At 38.4% G+C, this 18,921-nt stretch overlaps 1 protein-coding gene across 1 annotated transcript in view; it reads left to right on the top strand.

Annotated features, from left to right (window-relative positions):
- The window catches only part of LOC130835549 (ATP-binding cassette sub-family C member 4-like), a 194,155-nt gene extending 189,393 nt beyond the window's left edge, over positions 1–4,762 (top strand). Inside the window, exon 31 of the mRNA XM_057707187.1 lies at positions 3,047–4,762. The gene's annotated coding sequence lies outside the window, so the exon portion shown is untranslated. The remainder of the gene's footprint in view (positions 1–3,046) is intronic.
- The last annotated feature ends 14,159 nt before the right edge of the window (positions 4,763–18,921 follow it).

Below are 18,921 nucleotides of genomic sequence, written 5' to 3'. Positions count from 1 at the left end.
AGGGTGTACCTGGTGCCATTATTTATTGAAGACTTTGTGCGCAGTGTGGAGAAAGTGTTTTGTCACGAAGAAGTGTGTATGAATGGTTAGAGAAGTTCAAGGAAGGTCGCACAAGTGTTAGCCGTCAAGAAGGAGCTGGATTCACTTCTAATGAAGAAGTGAAGACAGTGGTGCGTTCGTGGCTCGCAGCTCAGCCTAAAACATTTTTTAATGAGGGAATACAAAAGCTTGTTGACAGATGGACAAAGTGTATTGAAAAGCAAGGAGATTTTGTCAATAACCGATATATTTGTTTTTTCTCAAAGTTAATTAAAATAAATTCTACCTCGAGAGTACAGATAACTTTTGACTCACCCCCGTGTGTGTGTGTGTGTGTGTGTGTTTATATATACACACAATGGAATTTTACTCAACCATTAAAAAGAATGAAATAATGCCATTTGCAGCAACATGGATGGACCTGGAGATTATCATACTAAGTGAAGTAAGTCAGAAAGCGAAAGACAAATACCATATGATATCACTTACATGTGGAATCTAAAATATGACACAAATCAACGTATCTACAAAACAAAAAAAGACTCACAGATATAGAAAACGGACTTGTGGTTGTCAAGGGGGAGGGAGGGTGGAGGAAAGAAGGATGGGAGTTTGGGATTAGTAGATGCAAACTATTATGTATAGAATGGATAAACGGCAGGTCCTATTATATAGCACAGAGAATATATTAAATATCCTGTAATAAACCATAATGGAAAAGAATATGAAAAATATATATATATACTATCACTTTGCTTTACACTTGAAACTAACACAACATTGTAAATCAACTATACCTCAATAAAAACAAACAAATAATAAATTTTTTAAGAAAAGATGAGTTTTAGGATTACTGGGATTGAATTTGGGTCATACGGTGAAAATGAACAGACAGAGTTTTGAGCCAGAATTCTACATGTGTTAAACTGTTGACTGCTGGCCTTTATCCATTCAGGGGAACTTTTATTGCTCTGTTGCTTTTAGATCCAAATCCATGATGGTGGCTTTGTTTACAAGCTGCAGTTTAAATACTAAACTTAATTTTAACCTACACTGGAGGAACTATAATGAACCAAACCCAAGAGAAGGAGGGGGAGAGGGCAGGAAACCCACCACTCACTGGTCTTGGGTTCTGCTTGCCCTGAATTTGAGCTTTTCTGGCTTTGTCCCTTTTAATCTTCATAACCATTCTGAGCTGGCAGTATTCTCCCTGAGATGGAGAAAGTGAGGCAAAAGAACCTAAGTAATTTCTCAAACTCACAAGTTAGAAAGTGTCAGTAATCTTTTAACCACCTTCTGCCTCCTGAGTTATCATATTCACTGAATTAAATGTGCCTCAACTTCAACTCTGGGCCTCTTTAAAGATAAAAACAGAAGATTTACAAGAGGGCCTCCCAGATGTTTTGTTTTCATCACACAAGCCGGTGATGCTGCTGCTTTCCATGGACTCAGGGGCCCTGTCTCTGAGCAGCTTCATAATCACACCCAGCACTTAGCTCAGCCTGTTTCAGCCTGCGGTTTGTAGCCATCAGTGAGTTCCTAGGAGGTAAGTCTTTGTCTCATTTCACAAGTGAGGCAGCTGGTGCAGAGAGAGCTTAAATGATTTTTCCGGGATCAGCAGTGGTCCCAGGAGAGAGAGGTGAGACTGGGCCTCTCCATCCCAGGCTCAGCCCATCCACAAGGACCCTGCTAACAAGTGTTTAGTTATCTCAACTCCCTTCATACCTCACCCTATGAAAAAGATGCCTTCTCTCACTTGTGCTGTCAGCCAGAGTGTGGTTTACACCATGGCAACAGACAAGAGAAAGGAAGGTCAAATCAAGGATTTTATACAAAGGAAGCTGGGTTTCAGTATTCAGTTTCAAGTATTTCAGACCATGAAGTAAAGACCATTTTGGTTAGAAGTTGCTAAGAATAACATATTCTTTATAAAAAATTACACTGAGAAGGCCTACGGGGAAAGGAACCAGGTGGTTTGGGGAGGACTGTCAAGCAGTAGAAAGTGAAATGTATTTCCTTTTGTTCTTTTGGCTGTTCTTAGTTTCACCAAGAGAGTACGTAATATATAACCACACAGAATACGGCTAGCTTTAAAAAGTGGAGGAGGGAAATGATATGCAGTTAGCCTCTCCCAAAGGCCTTATGTGTAAATCCTTGCATTATAGTGGAAATAGCCTTAGATTTCACCCAGTGGGTGAAAGAAATTTTGTAGAATTTCTTATTTTTCTCTTTAAGTGGCATTTTAATATATAGCATTTCATATGCAGTGTTGTTTTGGGAGCAGCAAAAATGCAGGCAACAACAGAAAAAGAAAATGCACTTAATATGCAGGGAGATGTCTTAGCGCTTTTCTATTTCATATGTGAAATCCACTGTCTCTCATGGTAACTTTGTTGACAGGACCCTCTAATATATTTGGAGTCAGGTTTTATCAAACAGATCTGGAATCATGTCTAAGCAACCCAGCTGGTGACACGAGTCAGCCTCAGATATAGATACAGATGGTACATTTTCTGTTTTAAAGACTCAAAACTTTTCACATTCTTCTTTGGGGGAAAAAATGACTATTGAAGTCATTTTTCAACCAAACACACATTGATATAAGGGCTCACAAGCCTTGACATTATTTCATTTTATGTGTGAAAATGAGAAACCCTCGTGCAGATGCTAGATTTCCCAGGCTCTGTCCCCTGTTTTTAATTTATCTCCAGGTTTTGAGTCAGTAAAATGATTTTGCTTTTTAATTTAATGTAGTGATAAAGCATACCTGTGAATCAGAATGATCAAAACTAAGGTGGGTCTACAGGCATTAAACCCAGAGCCACTGAAGGTTTTAATGGGGCTACTTCCTCCATAGAATAACTACACTCCTGTTTTTTGTAAATTGTGCCTCCACTAGGGATATGATTTGCTTCACATGAAGAAGTGGACATAGAAGTGCGTTGCCTTAGAAAGGAGGACTTTAAAGTTTTAAACTTACTGTTTTTATTTCGTTTTTTCCCCTTAGGCGCACATCAAAAGGAGATAGGCAGATATCACTCACAGTGACCTTGTGGTTATGAACACTTCCAGTGGACCGCCTGCAGCCTTAGCAGATTTGAGTCAACCCTCGTTTTCTACCATGATGTCGAGTTTATTCCAAAGGCATTTTTCCAATAGTTTTAACACCAACAACAGATATTTATACATACAATATGTTAGTCTGTTTGGATTTTTTCCTCCAACTTCACCCAATGATTTCAGGCTTTAACAAATGATTTATTATTTTTATTTATATGCTATACTATTTTTTTTTCTTATCTAAATCAGAGGTGGAAGCCACCAGTAAAAGCTGTCTACCATTTGTGCCTTGAGAGACTCCAGAGCTGAAGCTCATTTTCTAAGGTATAGAACAGAGTTGTCACAGATGTTTTTACTGTTCCCTACATTACATATTACTTTCCAGTTATGTCAGGAATTCTGTTTATTTGAAGACTGTGTGAAATTGCCATTTTGTCTCACCACTTTCTTTAACATAATTAGGATGTGTTATTCCACCCAAAGACCTCTAGTTAAAATAGTTCAGATAAAACTAATAGGAAAAGCAAAAATTATACTTTAGTTTAAGTAACAGAGGAGAGAGAGGCATCCCCCCCAAATTAAAACATATATGGTTAACATACAGAAGGACAGTAATTAATTATATGTTCTAAAAGAGAAGGAAGAGAAAATATGCTTTCAGGAGCCCTTATAGGTGATTTGATAATGAAGGACACTCATGTGATCTCTGATCATTTTCTAGATAGAAGATTTTATTGTGTTTTAGTTTTTACATTTTTTATTGTGGTAAAATATATATAACATTAAATTTGCTGTTATAACCCATTTTAAACATATGGTTCAGTGGCATTTATCACGTTCACACTCTTGTGCAACCATCACTATCTAGTTTGTTTTTGGTAATTATTTTAGGACTGTTTAGTTTGTTATTTCTGCAGGGTCATTTTTGGTAAGTTTCATTTATCTAGGAATTAATCTGTTTCCTGTGAGTCTTGAGTTTGATTGGTATATTATTCATACTATTTTACTTGCTTAATCTCTACAGCATCTCTCATTGTGTTCTTTTTTGGTTTTTAATTTCCTTTGAACCTTTTCCCTTTTTTTTCTTGAATAATCTCGCATGACTTTTTCCTGTTTTCAAAGTAGCAACTTATTTGGCTTGATTGATCTTTTCTGGTTTTTTGTTTTCTAGTTCCTCATATTATTCTTTCTTTCCTTCAACTTATCATTTATTTTGAGATTTTTTTCTCTAAATTCTTAAATTGGAAAAGATAAATTTTTAACTTAATTTTTTTCTAGTATAAATACCTGCAGCCTACTTTTTTTACCCTAAGGCCCACTTTATCTTCAATCTACACGTTTTGGTACTTAGCATTGATCAATAATCACAGTATTATGTATTTTCTAATTTCAAATTTACTTATATCTTTTACCCATGAGTTATTCATAAATGTAATGTTCTGTAAACTCCAAATGGTCATAGCTTTTTTGTGAAATTGTTAACATTCAATGTCTTTTTTTAACCTATAAAAATGGCAGTTTCATATGGTCCAACATAATCGTTTGCTTTTGTTATTAATGTATAACAATTTCATTTTGATTAGAGAACATTAGATTGAGGATTTTAAACCAAATGTAACCACATTCACACATGAAGTCTTTGTTTCTACCATTTTATATCCTATTTGGGGGTTTTAAAATGTTACAAGTATATGTATAACTGGTAATTTTCAAATAAAAAATCCTCCCGAAGTACTGGAACTGTTTTTTTTAATGTATTCAGGCTGGTTCTCTGGGATGCAGACTCAGACAGAGCTTAATGTTGGGATGTTTATTGGGGGTGCCCTTGGGCTCAGCACTTCTGGAATCGGGGCGGGAGGAAGAAACAGATCAGGGCAGAGGGAAAAATCAAGCAGGAATACTGCTCCCATGGGGGCTCCAGAATGAAGATGGTCCTTCAGGGTTGTCCTGAGACATCCACTGGCCAGGCCTCTATACCTCCACCTGGATGGGTCGTTGCATAGAGGCTGCCCCCAGAGGGGCTGGTGGCTTAAGGTTGCCCATTGGCAGTACTTCCAGCAGCTGGGCAATGAGTCCTTGAAGGGAGTTCTGGACAGCACGTCTCCATGCCCCCCACAGCCAGAGGTAGGTCATTAGGGTGTACTGTGGCAGAAAACTCTTGGTGACTGATGTTTAAGTCAAAATGACTAAGTGATTCTCCTCAATATCCTGTGGTCTAAAATAGAGGAGAAGGTCCATGGAGGGGAGATATCCTCATTCTCTAGGGTCAGCCTAGTTTCACCTCTTCTAGGAAACCACCTTAAGATCAATCATCATCCTAGGTAACTTGTATTTCTGTAATACCCTGAGCACTTATTTGTTAAATTGAACCATATTTGGATTCATGTCCCATTGTTGCCATTGTGAAATGCTTAATTTTTAAACAAGGGGCCCTGTTCTTTCCATTTTGCACTGGGCCCTTTAAATTATGTAGCCTGCCCTGATTATGAGTGTTTGTAGGTGGTCTGTTTTCTTAAGTAAACCATGAGCTTCTACAGACTTGGAACTGTGCCCTATTCACTTTTTAGGTACATCTTCCAGCACAGTGTCTGTCACGTAGGGGGCGCTCAGTAAATGTTTGCTGAATGAATGATGACTGAGAACAAATCTTCTCTCTAAATTTTATAATTCTGAAATGTTGAGAGTTAGTCTGGGGTATCAGAAAAGCCCTGGTTTTGGAGTTAGTCACACGGATCTGCGTGCCAGCTCTTTCTCTGCCACTCACTAGCAACATGGGTGCCCAAAGAATATATTGTCCAAAGTGGGACACTTGATAGTGAAAAGAAAGCAACAACCAGCCAAGATGCCAGGACAATAAAGTGGCACCATCCTTGACAAAATGGGCTCTGGACACTCTATAGCCATGTAGCCTTAGTTACATGCGTAGTAAGTGTCTCAACCTCTGAAATCTCAGCTTCTTCATCTGGAAAGTGAAAATAATTCCTGCCCTTGAACAGTTGCTTTGGTTGGGGTGATGGATGGACCAAAAGCCTCCAAAGAAACAGGATGGAATCATTGACCTTGGTGAGTCAATCACCAAGAGAGGAGAGCAAGGAAGATAGATGTGAATGAAGGTAGGTTTGTAGACTGTGGAAGCTATATTTGAGGAGGTCCTCATCTGATGGCCTAAACCAAACTGTTCTTCCTTCACATAGAGTTAAAATGAAATAAGCACATGGGGAGGCGCTCAGGCTCTGGAGTCAGCCTTCCAGGGACAAATACTGGCTCCTTTGGGCATTGCGGGCTGGGTTCGCACATGAGTTCTGCTCCTGCTAATCATGGGCTCTTAAGGTTGGGAAGCCCACTGTGCTTCAGTTACTTTGTCTGAAAGTTGAGATGAAGGTAGTATGTTTCTCAGAGGGCTGTTGCAAAGGTTAAATATGAAAATGATACCCACAGTGTGGTCTGTGGGCTAGAGCCAGTCCATGAACTGTTTGTAACTAGGTCTGATATAAGTACAGGAAATTCAAGAAAGCTAGAAACTCACAGCCATCTGATACTGCAGTGACATCCACCTCAGGATGGGTGGGATCTTGACCAGGCCAGAGACCAGTCTGAGTGTTGCACTTGCAGGGGAGGCACACGTGGTTGAGCTGCACACTAGCCATGCACGGTGAGATCACTGATTAGTTTGCAATGCGCCGAAAACGTGAACTTAAATAAAGCTGATTCTTAATCCCAGACAGTTGAGAAGCACTGCTTTTTTTGTGATTAGCAAAAAAAATACTACCCTTTTAATGAATTCTTACCATGATATTTATGTTTAAAATAGCACGTATAGGCTTTCAAAAGGTCTTACTATACATTAACAATATTTTAATAGCATTAAAAATTTATAAATAATTACATTCTTATTCAAGGTTAGCGGTTTTTTCCCCTCAAGTCTGAAAACACTACTGTGCATATATTTACACTGATTCTATTCTTAAATCAACAGCATGGTCCTGATGTTGAAGAAGTTACTGGAAACACAACAGGCCACTTTAAAAACCCTTCAGAGGTTTTTTTAAACACAAAGTTTTATGTATAAGCTTTTTTTAAAAAATGATTTTATTTTTATTTATTGGCTGCATGGGGCCTTTGTTGATACTCGTGGGCTTTCTGCAGTTGTGGAGAGCAGGAGGCTACTCTTCATTGTGGTGCATGGGCTTCTTATTGTGGTGGCTTCTCTTGTGGAGCACGGGCTCTAGGCGCTTGGGCTTCAGTAGTTGTGACTCGTGGGCTCTAGAGCTCAGGCTCAGTAGTTGTGACTCACAGGCTTAGTTGCTCCGTGTCATGTGGGATCTTTCCAGACCAGTACTCAAACCCGTGTTCCCTGCATTGGCAGGAGGATTCTTAACCACTGCACCCCCAGGGAAGCCCCCATGTGTAAGCTTTTAATTTTCCTTTAAAGACAGAAAGAATATGGATTAACTGAGATTTTGCTTTTTAAACCTAATGTTCCAAGAAAAATAAATGTTTAAATTTTTTTCCCGAAACTAAAACAGCAATGTGTATTGAAAAGCTGGGGAAAATAGATATTTATTTGAATATAGAACTAAAAAGTAACCTTAATGGGAGGAATAGCATGCCCCAGCCCTATGAGACCTCCATCTATATTCCAGGTCCATCTGACTTGATCATATTGGTATCATATGATTTTTTAAAGAAGAACCAAGATTAATTTTTAGATACATTAAGAATGTTTTTACAGAAAGCTTACATTGGACAGTTCTGACTCAATTCACTCCTTCACTCAGCAACCTGCTCATAAAACTAGGCAACTCATAATTATATCTATCCCACTAGGTGGAAGCTTTGGGTTTCCCAAAACAGTGTTTGATCCAACATCTAACCATATTTAATTTTGGAGGACATTACATGAAAAACATTTTTAAAATTAAATTTTATAGACTTCTAGACAAAAAAATGAGTCTCTGAGACAGAGTTTACATAACGTTAGAAGTATTGTAATTAAGAAAATAACAGTCAATAGAGGATTGAGGATTTTTAAACCTTACATTTTATAACAATGAATTTTTTTAAAAAATCCATAAATTTATACTGATTCTGATAAGATATAAGGTAGATAGGAGGAAAGGAGAGTTTTTTTGCAGTAGAATGTCAACTGGCAAACGTAGAAAGACTGACAGAAAAGTACCACAGGGAAGCCATCATTGTCATAAATGATTGAGACAAAATTCATCACTGGCTGATAAATAAATATAAGGTGAATGTTTGCAGGGAGTGATTGGGGGAAACAGGGCCTTTTCATAAACTCAAAGTATCTTCCCATATTAATTCTTTAGGGGAAAATTGTATTTTAAAATGGAAACATCTAGCAGACACCAGGCTAAGCAAGTGACCAGAGTTAACGTTACAAATAATGGACCTACTGACACCCTTGGCTCTTGACATGTGAGGTGCTGACAACAATACATCATGTCTATGGTGTTTTTGCCCCCGCCCCCAAAAAGAAAAAAAGCATAGCCTAAACAAAATCAGCAGACAACCCAAATTGAGGACATTCTACAAAACAGTAGACCTGTACTCTTTAAAATTGTTGATGACAAAGTTGAGACAAGGTTTAGCTCCTCAGACAAGTCTTAGTTTTGTGAGTGTCCTTTGTACAGCTCGCTGCAGGCTGCAGGGCTCCCGTCTAGCTTGGGGTGAAAGCACAGAAATACGCACAGTTGTGCCAGGGAGCATGTGGAGTTGAGGTGCTTGCTGCTAACAAAATTACTTTTCATACAGATGGGATAGAGCATTCAGTGACTTTTTTTTTTTTTTTTGGGGGGGTACACCAAGTTCAATCAACTGTTTTTATACACGTATCCCCATATTCCCTCCCTTCCTTGACTACCCCCCCCCCGTCGAGTCCCCCCCACCCTCCCCGCCCCAGTCCTCTAAGGCATCTTCCATCCTCGAGTTGGACTCCCTTTGTTATACAACAACTTCCCACTGGCTATCTATAGGTGAGGGATATAACAATGCCAAATGCAGACTCACCTTTGAGCCAAATTCCCAGGACTCTGCCATTCACTCCTCTGTGTTGGGGGGAGGGGCCCCTGTGGGATCCCCCTGTGTTCTCAGTGGAGGTTCTGCCAATAGCAGAGCTGCAGTGAGGAGGGGATGCCCAGGGCCTCCACAGGCAGCTGAAATACAAATCGCTGCTCATTGCTGCTCAGCAAAAGTGCTGTAGACTCCCCCAAAGTATGTGCTCCGATCTAAGTTCATTTTCTTTAGAAGGCTCTGTCTTCCCCCCTTGACACATAGCTATTTCTACCCGGAATTGTGCCAATCAAGTTTATTCCAGTATGCCTTTTCTTGATATGAAGATAAACTAACTCCTGTTCATTAGCTTTCTTAAAGATCTGTTTTACCTGACCTGATTTTGCCACTAGTGGACTTTAGAAGAAAACATCATTGCTGGTTTGTTGCTTCTTGTGTGTACAGTAAACACACAAGCCTGCACCCTAATTTGGAACTTCTGGCCTCCAGAAGTATAAGAGAATAAATTTCTTTTGTGTTAAGAAATGAATGAGAATTCTGTCTTTCTTACATCCTCACCAACAATTGGTATTGTCAGTCTTTTTAATTCCAACTATTCCAATGGATGTGTAGTGGTATTGCATTTAGTTTTAATTTCATGTCCTTAATGGCTAGTGATATTGAATATATTTGCATCAGTTTGTTTGCCATGTAGATTCTCTTTAGTGAGAGACCTTTTCAAATATTTTGTTCAGTTTTTTATTGAATTTTCTTTATTATGATATATAAGCTTTAAAACACTATAATGGACAATAATTTATACAAATTTAACTTTTATTTTATTGAGAACAAATTACAAACTACACAAAAAATAAAGTAAAGCGTCCTTCAGTTTGCACTTTGCATTATAAAACACAACATACTGAATAGATATTTAACAAACTCTTTGATTTTGAGTCTTTCCCTTTATCAGGTACTAACGTTTGGGACGATGGGGCTGAGGCAGACTTCATATCGGGTGCAACATCAAGTCTCTTAATGATCTCTGTTTTTGTTGGAGCACAGATGGTGCTGTAACAAAGGGGAAAAGGACACAAACTGCATGTTTTGCAATATTTGGGCATCCTTGCAATGGGCTGCTCCAAAAATCATTGATTATTTCATCTTGGATAGCTCACTGTCCAGTTTTTCAGGATCTGAAGCCTGAAATTATTCATTTTTATCCTAAATTGTTCAACTTTTTGCTTGTTCAGAGCCACAAGATCAGCTTTTTGTTTAAAACTGCCATCTTCCAGATCCACCCATGAGAAAAGCCAAGTAGAGTAAATGTTTTAATATACAATGAACATTGGTAGTCTCACAAATATGTGGTGAGATTATAGGACTCATAACAGGCTGGTGATTGTTGAGCAGACAGCATGCTGCTTACCTGCCCACAGGCATCATACATGGACGTACCAGGTGCCCTTACTTCCTGGTCTCCCCAGGTGTGTTCTACCATTGTAAAAGGGACGTTGTCCTATTTTAATAAAGACCTCTTTATAAGTATATTTAATATTGGTCTTACATATGTTTTTAAAATCCATTTAAGAAGATTATATATATATATATATGTATGTATATATAAAATTTTGCCATTCTGCATGGCTTGTGGGATCTTAGTTCCCTGACCAGGGATTGAAGCCCAGCCCTAGGCAGTGAAAGTGTGGAGTCCTAACCATTGGACTGCCAGGGAATTCCCTAAGAAGGTATATTCTTGCATAGAATTTTATTTTAAAGAATTGCCTGTTAAGGTCATGGAACAGTCTGAGAAACTCTGTACCAAGCAGATTCACATTCATTATTTCACTGAATTTTATTTAGATGAGTTGAATACACACTTTAGCAGGTGATAGTCACCTGGGGAAGAGGCGTGTTACAGTCCACATTCCTGTTGCAACCCCCCCAGGAGTTCTGATTCAGTTGGTCTGGGCAGGACCTCCCCATCTTCCCCAAGTGATTCTGAAGAGTTTGTCAGGGTTTGAGAAACAATGCACAAGGCCCTCAATTATCTCAGACTAGAATTGTTAAGTCTTCTGATAGGGCTTTCTTCTGATACATGCTTGTAGAAAAAAAAATTATAGTCCAGTAACAAACAGGGAAAAAAGATATAATTCAAAGACCCTGTAACAACAAGAAATCTAACTCTTTAAAAAAATACCGTGTTCTACACATTGGCACCACATATGAAGTACAAACCCTTGGGTCCAGTTAGAACCCTGTCAGCCTAGAGTCAAAAGGTCTGATTCCATGCCCTCACCTCATGCAAATGGCCTGTGTGGCCTTATGTAAATCACATGACCTCAGATCCAAAAGGAAAAGAACAGGATTGGGACACCCCCCTCCCACACCTCGAGTAGATCGGGTCCTCTGGGGCTGTGTGAATTGGCTGTATGTAAGCAGGTGGGAGGACAGAACATTGAGACTGGAGTATTACTGTAATTATGATCTCATTTGTACTCTCACATTGATGTTTTTAAACTCCTTTTTTGCAGGTAATATGCCAAAGTCAGAAACTAGGAGCTGAGCCAAACTCATTTTTCATCATCTCTGAAAGCTAATGAGCACTCAGTTCATCTATCCTTTATAACATGTGCAGAAATAAAATACCCAAAGGATGGGGGTGGGTGTTGTGACGTTCTTACATTAGGTGATATAAATTCAAAGTAGGTGATGACAAGTTAACACTGTATATTGTATTCCCTAGAACAACTATTAAAAAATACACCAAGAGGCATAGCTAAAAAGACAATAGAGGCAACAGAGTGAAATACTAAAATTTATTTAATCAACCAAAAAGAAGTTAGGAAAGGGGGAACAAAAACATGCAGAAGAAATAGAAAAAAAACCCCAGTGAGTTGTAGACTTAAACTCAACCATATCAATGATTACATGAAATGTAAACAGGTCAAACATTTCAACTGTAGGCAAATATTATTAGATTGGATTTTTTTAAAGAAAAGCAAGACCCAATTATATGCTGTTTATAAGAGATTCACTTTAAATATAAACACACAGACAAGTTGAAAGTAAAAATATGGCAAAAGATATCCATGCAAACAGTATTCTGAAGAAAGCTAGGGCAGCTCGATTGCTTTCAGACAGGGAAGACTTCAAGACAAGGAGAATTACTAGAGATGATTAGGGTCATTTCTCAATGATAAAAGGTCAGTTCCTTAGGAAGACCAAGTAAATCTGCCCTTGATAGTATCTGCCTCATGTTTGGTTCTCCTGATTTCTTGGCAAAATGATGTCAGAAAAGAAATCAGAACAGAAAGGACATTCTAGTATTGTGTTACTTTGAATATAAAAGAATAGGATAACAAATGACTCAGAATTACTGTGATATCTGCTGGAAAGAGCCATATACGCTGCTCATGAAAAATGTAATACAGGCTGATTTCCTAAGGTTGTTTTAACTTCTTACTAGGGGCTTACAAGATGTGAGCTCAAATGAAAGACCCAGATGAGGAGAAGAACAAGACCTTGTTTGGCCATAGCAGTACCCAGGAAATGTTTGCTGAATGTATTTAAAGGACAGAAAAGGGGAGGATTAATTGCACAGTTGAGTTTGTGCAATTGAAATATTTGCAATACATATTTCATTAAGTATTTGTGTTATTATTTTCATATATTTATATGAATATACAATATTTACATTTTACATTTTACAAATATATACAAAGATGAAATATTAATTATTATTGAGTAATTAGATATATTTAATAGTTTATGATTATTGCAGGGTAGGGGTGGAGGCAAGAAGGGGAGATTGCTGGCAGAAGATGGCAAATTGCACAGAAAATCCATCATTTTGCTGTGGGGTTTCATGATGAGATTTCAGTCTGCTGTTAGCTGAGGGGACTCGACTAGATGGCCTTAAAGATTCCATCCAAATCTCACATCCTGAGTCCTTGTTCTTCACAACATGCTAGAACAAGTTTGGAAAAGAAACTGTTTAATTCAGAGGTAGGAACACAATACAATTCAGATGGTACATTTGTTAGGGGAAACACAGATTGTAACCACCCACCCTGGCCAGGCAGACAATAACAATTTGCATGAGTTATTTTATGACAGGTCACCACCAACTGGAAGAATATGGGAAAGGTCAAGAGGAAATGCCAGTCCACATATCCTACCCACCTCCCAGAATTCTCACCAGAGTTCATCTTGGCTGAGAGATGCCCACGTCACCGGAAAGGACCCTAAGTCAGAGTGATTGGGCAGAGACAACCCAGAAACCCACCCCATCACCATAAAACCTGAGACTGCGAGCCATGTGGCAGAGCAGTCCTCATGGGTTCCCTTACCCTCCTGCTCTCCACCCCAGCCCCCTTTGCAATAAAGTCTCTTCCTTTGTCAGTACATGCGTCTCCTCAGACAATTCGTTTCCGAGTGTTAGACAAGAGCCCACTCTTGGGCCCTGGAAGGGGTCTCCCTTCCTACAACACATTTGTAACAGGTATTTAACACAGGTTAATTGTACAAATAGATTCCATTTGCTTTTTTCTTAAGCAGAAAAATGTAAAAACACAAGGGCATCCATTATTTAACACTAAAAACATTGATAAACCTCAATACAGAGATGGGCTTCCTGTGTTACTTTAAAAAAAATATTGAAATTTATTTGGGGACTTCCCTGGTTTCCCAGTGGTTAAGAATCTGCCAGCCAATTCAGGGGACACGAGTTTGATCCCTGGCCCGGGAAGATTCACATGCCGTGGAGCAACTAAGTCTGTGTGCCCTAGAGCCCATGTGCCACAACTACTGAGCCCACTTGCCGCAACTACTAAGCCTACTCGTTCTAAGGCCTGTGTGCTGCAACTACTGAAGCCCACGCACCTACAGGCTGTGCTCCACAACAAGAGAAGCCACCAAAATGAGAAGCCTGCGCACAGTAAGAGTAGACCCCACTCATCACAACTATAGAAAGACTGCATGCAGAAACGAGGACCCAACACAGCCAAAAAAGAAAGAGTGAGCGAGACAGAAGAGGAAGGAAGAAAGAAAGAAAGAAAGAGAGAGAGAAAGAGAGAGAGAAAGAGAGAGAGAAAAAGAGAGAGAAAGAGAGAGAAAGAAAGAAAGAGAAAGAAAGAAAGAAAGAAAGAAAGAAAGAAAGAAAGAAAAAGAAAAAGAAAGAAAGAAAGAGAAAGAAAGAAAGAAAGAAAGAAAGAAAGAAAGAAAGAAAGAAAGAAAGAAAGAAAGAAAGAAAGAAAGAAAGGAAGGAAGGAAGGAAGGAAGGAAGGAAGGAAGGAAGGAAGGAAGGAAGAAAGAAAGAAAGAAAGAAAGAAAGAAAGAAAGAAAGAAAGAAAGAAATTTGACATCAAAATTTTTTCCTTGAAATTGGAATGTGTTGAGGTTTCTGTTTGTTTGTTTAATTTTATTTATTTATTTATTTATTTTGGGGGGTACACCAAGTTCAGTCATCTGTTTTTATACACATATCCCCGTATTCCCTCCCTCCCTCGACTCCCCCCCACCCTCCCCGTCCCAGTCCTCTAAGGTATCATCCATCCTCGAGTTGAACCCCCTTTGTTATACAGCAAATTCCCACTGGCTATCTATTTTACAGTTGGTAGTACATATATGTCTATGCTACTCTCTCACTTCGCCTCAGCTTCCCCTTCCCCTGCCGCCCCCCCAAACCTCAAGTTCTCCAGTCCATTCTCTGCATCTACATCCTTGTTCTTGTCTTATCACTGAGTTCATCAGTAACATTTTTAGATTCTGTATATGTGAGTTAGCATACAATATTTGTCTTTCTCTTTCTGACTCACTTCACTCTGTATGACAGACTCTAGGTCTATCCACCTCATTACATATAGCTCCATCTCATCCCTTTTTATAGCTGAGCAATATTCCATTGTATATATATGCCACATCTTCTTTATCCATTCATTTGTTGATGGGCATTTAGGTTGCTTCCATGTCCTGGCTATTGTAAAGAGTGCTGCAATAAACAGTATGGTACATGTTTCTTTTCGAATTATGGTTTTCTTTGGGTATATGCCCAGTAGTGGGATGACTGGATCATATGGTAGTTCTATTTGTAGTTTTTTAAGGAACCTCCAAATTGTTTTCCATAGTGGCTGTACCAACTTACAGTCCCACCAACAGTGCAGGAGAGTTCCCTTTTCTCCACACCCTCTCCAACATTTGTTGTTTCCAGATTTTGTGATGATGGCCATTCTGATGGGTGTGAGGTGATACCTCATTGTGGCTTTAACTTGCATTTCTCTGATGATGAGTGATGTTGAGCATCTTTTCATGTGTTTGTTGGCCATCTGTATGTCTTCTTTGGAGAAATGTCTATTTAGGTCTTCTGCCCATTTGTGGATTGGGTTATTTGCTTTTTTGGTATTCAGCTGCATGAGCTGCTTGTATACTTTGGAGATTAATCCTTTGTCCGTTGTTTCATAGGCAACTATTTTTTCCCATTCTGAGAGTTGCCTTCTAGTCTTGTTTATGGTTTCTTTCGCTGTGCAAAAGCTTTTAAGTTTCATTAGGTCCCATTTGTTTATTCTTGATTTTATTTCCCTGATTCTAGGAGGTGGGTCAAAAAGGATCTTGCTTTGATGGATGTCACAGAGTGTTCTGCCTATGTTTTCCTCTAGGAGTTTGATAGTGTCTGGCCTTACATGGAGGTCTTTAATCCATTTGGAGTTTATTTTTGTGTATGGTGTTAGGAAGTGTTCTAATTTCATTCTTTTACATGTTGCTGTCCAATTATCCCAGCACCACTTATTGAAGAGGCTGTCTTTTTTCCATTGTATATTCGTGCCTCCTTTGTCAAAGATAAGGTGCCCATATGTGTTTGGGCTTACTTCTGAGTTCTCTATTCTATTCCATTGATCTTCCTTTCTATTTTTGTGCCAGTACCATACTGTCTTGATCACTATGGCCTTGTAGTATAGTTTGAAGTCAGGAAGCCTGATTCCACCAACTCCATTTTTCCTTCTCAAGATTGCTCTGGCTATTCAAGGTCTTCTGCGTTTCCTTACAAATCATAAGGTTTCTTGCTCTAGTTCTGTTAAAAATGCCATTGGTAATTTGATCAGGATTGCATTGAATCTGTAAATTGCTTTGGGTAATACAGTCATTTTCAGAATGTTGATTTTTCCAATCCAGGAACATGGTATGTCCCTCCATCTGTTTGTGTCATCTTTGATTTCTTTCATCAATGTCTTAAAGTTTTCTGCATACAGATCTTTGCCTCCTTAGGCAGGTTTATTCCTAGGTATTTTATTCTTTTTGTTGCAATGGTGAATGGGAGAGTTTCCTTAATTTCTCTTTCTGCTCTTCCGTTGTTAGTGTATAGGAATGCAAGAGATTTCTGTGCATTAATTTTGTATCCTGCTACTTTACTAAACTCATCAATTAGTGCTAGCAGTTTTCCGGTAGAGTCTTTAGGGTTTTCTATCTATAATATGTCATCTGCAAAGAGTGACAATTTTACTTCTTCTTTTCCAATTTGGATTCCTTTGATTTCTTTTTCTTCTCTGATTGCTGTGGCTAAAACTTCCAAAACTATGTTGAATAATAGTGGTGAGAGTGGATACCCTTGTCTTGTTCCTGTTCTTAGAGGGAATTCTTCCAGTTTTTCCCCACTGAGAATGATGTTGGCTTTTGGTTTTTCATATATGTCTTTTATTATGTTGAGGTAATTTCCTTCTATGCCCATTTTCTGGAGAGCTTTTATCATAAATGGATGTTGAACTTTGTCAAAAGCTTTTTCTGCATCTATTGAAATGATCATATGGTTTTTATCCTTCAAGTTGTTGATATGATGTATCACGTTGATTGATTTGCATATATTGAAGAATCCTTGCATCCCAGGGATAAACCCCACTTGATCATGGTGGATGATTTTTTTAATATGCTCTTGGATTCTGTTAGCTAGTATTTTGTTGAGGATTTTTGCATCTATATTCATCAGTGATATTGGTCTGTAGTTTTCTTTTTTTGTGACATCTTTGCCTGGTTTTGGTATCAGGGTGATGGTGGCCTCATAGAATGAGTTTGGGAGTTTTCCGCCTTCTGCAATATTTTGGAAGAGTTTGAGAAGGATAGGTGTTAACTCTTCTTGAAATGTTTGATAGAATTCCCCCGTGAATCCATCTGGTCCTGGGCTTTTGTGTGTTGGGAGACTTTTCATCACAGTCTCAATTTCCGTACTTGTGATTGGTCTGTTCATGGTTTCTATTTCTTCCTGGTTCAGTCTTGGATGATTGTATTTTTCTAAGAGTTTATCCATTTCTTCCAGGTTATCCAATGTATTGGCATATAGTTGCTTGTAGTAGTCTCTCATGATGTTTTGTATTTCTGAGGTGTCCGTTGTGACTTCTCCTTTTTCATTTTTAATTCTGTTGATTTGCATCTTCTCCCTTTTTTTCTTGATGAGTCTGGCTAATGGTTTATCAATTTTGTTGATCTTCTCAAAGAACCAGCTTTTAGTTTTATTTATTTTTCTTATGGTTTCTTTCCTTTCTTTTTCATTTGTTTCTGCTCTGATCTTTATGATTTCTTTCCTTCTACTCACTTTGGGGTTTCTTTGTTCTTCTTTTTCTAACTGTTTTAGGTGTAAAGTTAGGTTGTTTATTCGATAATTTTCTTGTTTCTTAAGGTAGGACTGTATTGCTATAAACTTCCCTATTAGAACTGCTTCTGCTGCGTCCCATAGGTTTTGACTTGTTGTGTTTTCATTGTCATTTTTTGCTAGATATTTTTTGATTTCCTCTTTGATTTCTGTAGTGATTCCTTGGTTGTTTAAGAGTGAAGTGTTTAGCCTCCATGTGTTTGTATTTTTTGCAGTTTTTTTCCTGTATTTGATATCTAGTCTCATGTCGTTGTGGTCTGAGAAGATGCTTGATATGATTTCAATTTTCTTGAATTTGCCGAGGTTTGATTTGTGACCCAAGATGTGATCTATCCTGGAAAATGTTCCATGTGCAATTGAGAAGAAAGTGTGTTCTGTCATTTTTGGATGGAATGTCCTATAAATATCAATTAAGTCAAGATGGTCTAATGTGTCATTTAAAGCTTGTGTGTCTTTATTTATTTTCTGTTTGGATGATCTGTCCATTGATGTAAGTGGGGTGTTCAAGTCTCCCACTATTATTGTGTTACTGTCGATGTCCCCTTTTATAGCTGTTAGCATTTGCCTTATGTATTGAGGTGCTCCTATATTGGGGGCATAGATATTCACCATTGTGATATGTTCTACTTGGATGGATCCCTTGATCATTATGTAGTGTCCTTCTTGTCTCTTGTAATAGTCTTTACTTTCAAGTCTAATTTGTCTGATATGAGGATTGCTACTCCAGCTTTCTTTTGACTTCCATTTACATGGAATATCTTTTCCCATCCCTTTCTTTTCAGTCTATATGTATCCCTTGGTCTGAAGTGGGTTTCTTGTAGGCAGCATATAGAAGGGTCTTGTTTTTGTATCCATTCAGCCAGTCTGTGTCTTTTGGTTGGAGCATTTAATCTATTTACATTTAAGGTGATTATTGACATGTGTGTTCCAATTACCATTTTCTGAATTGTTTTGGGTTTGTATTTGTAGATGTTTTCCTTTTCTTGTGTTTCCTGCTTAGAGAAGTTCCTTTAGCACTTGTTGTAAGGCTGGTTTGGTGCTGCTGAATTCTCTTAACTTTTGCTTGTTTGGAAAGCTTTTGATTTCTCCCTCAAATCTGAATGAGATTCTTGCTGGGTAGAGTATTCTTGGCTGTAGGTTTCTCTCCTTCAGGACTTTCAGTATATCCTGCCATT

Source organism: Hippopotamus amphibius, chromosome 14 (assembly GCF_030028045.1).
Source record: "Hippopotamus amphibius kiboko isolate mHipAmp2 chromosome 14, mHipAmp2.hap2, whole genome shotgun sequence".
Lineage (NCBI taxonomy): Eukaryota > Metazoa > Chordata > Mammalia > Artiodactyla > Hippopotamidae > Hippopotamus > Hippopotamus amphibius.
The sequence above is the reverse complement of the archived record's forward strand: the minus strand, read 5'-3'. Positions and strand labels throughout refer to the sequence as shown.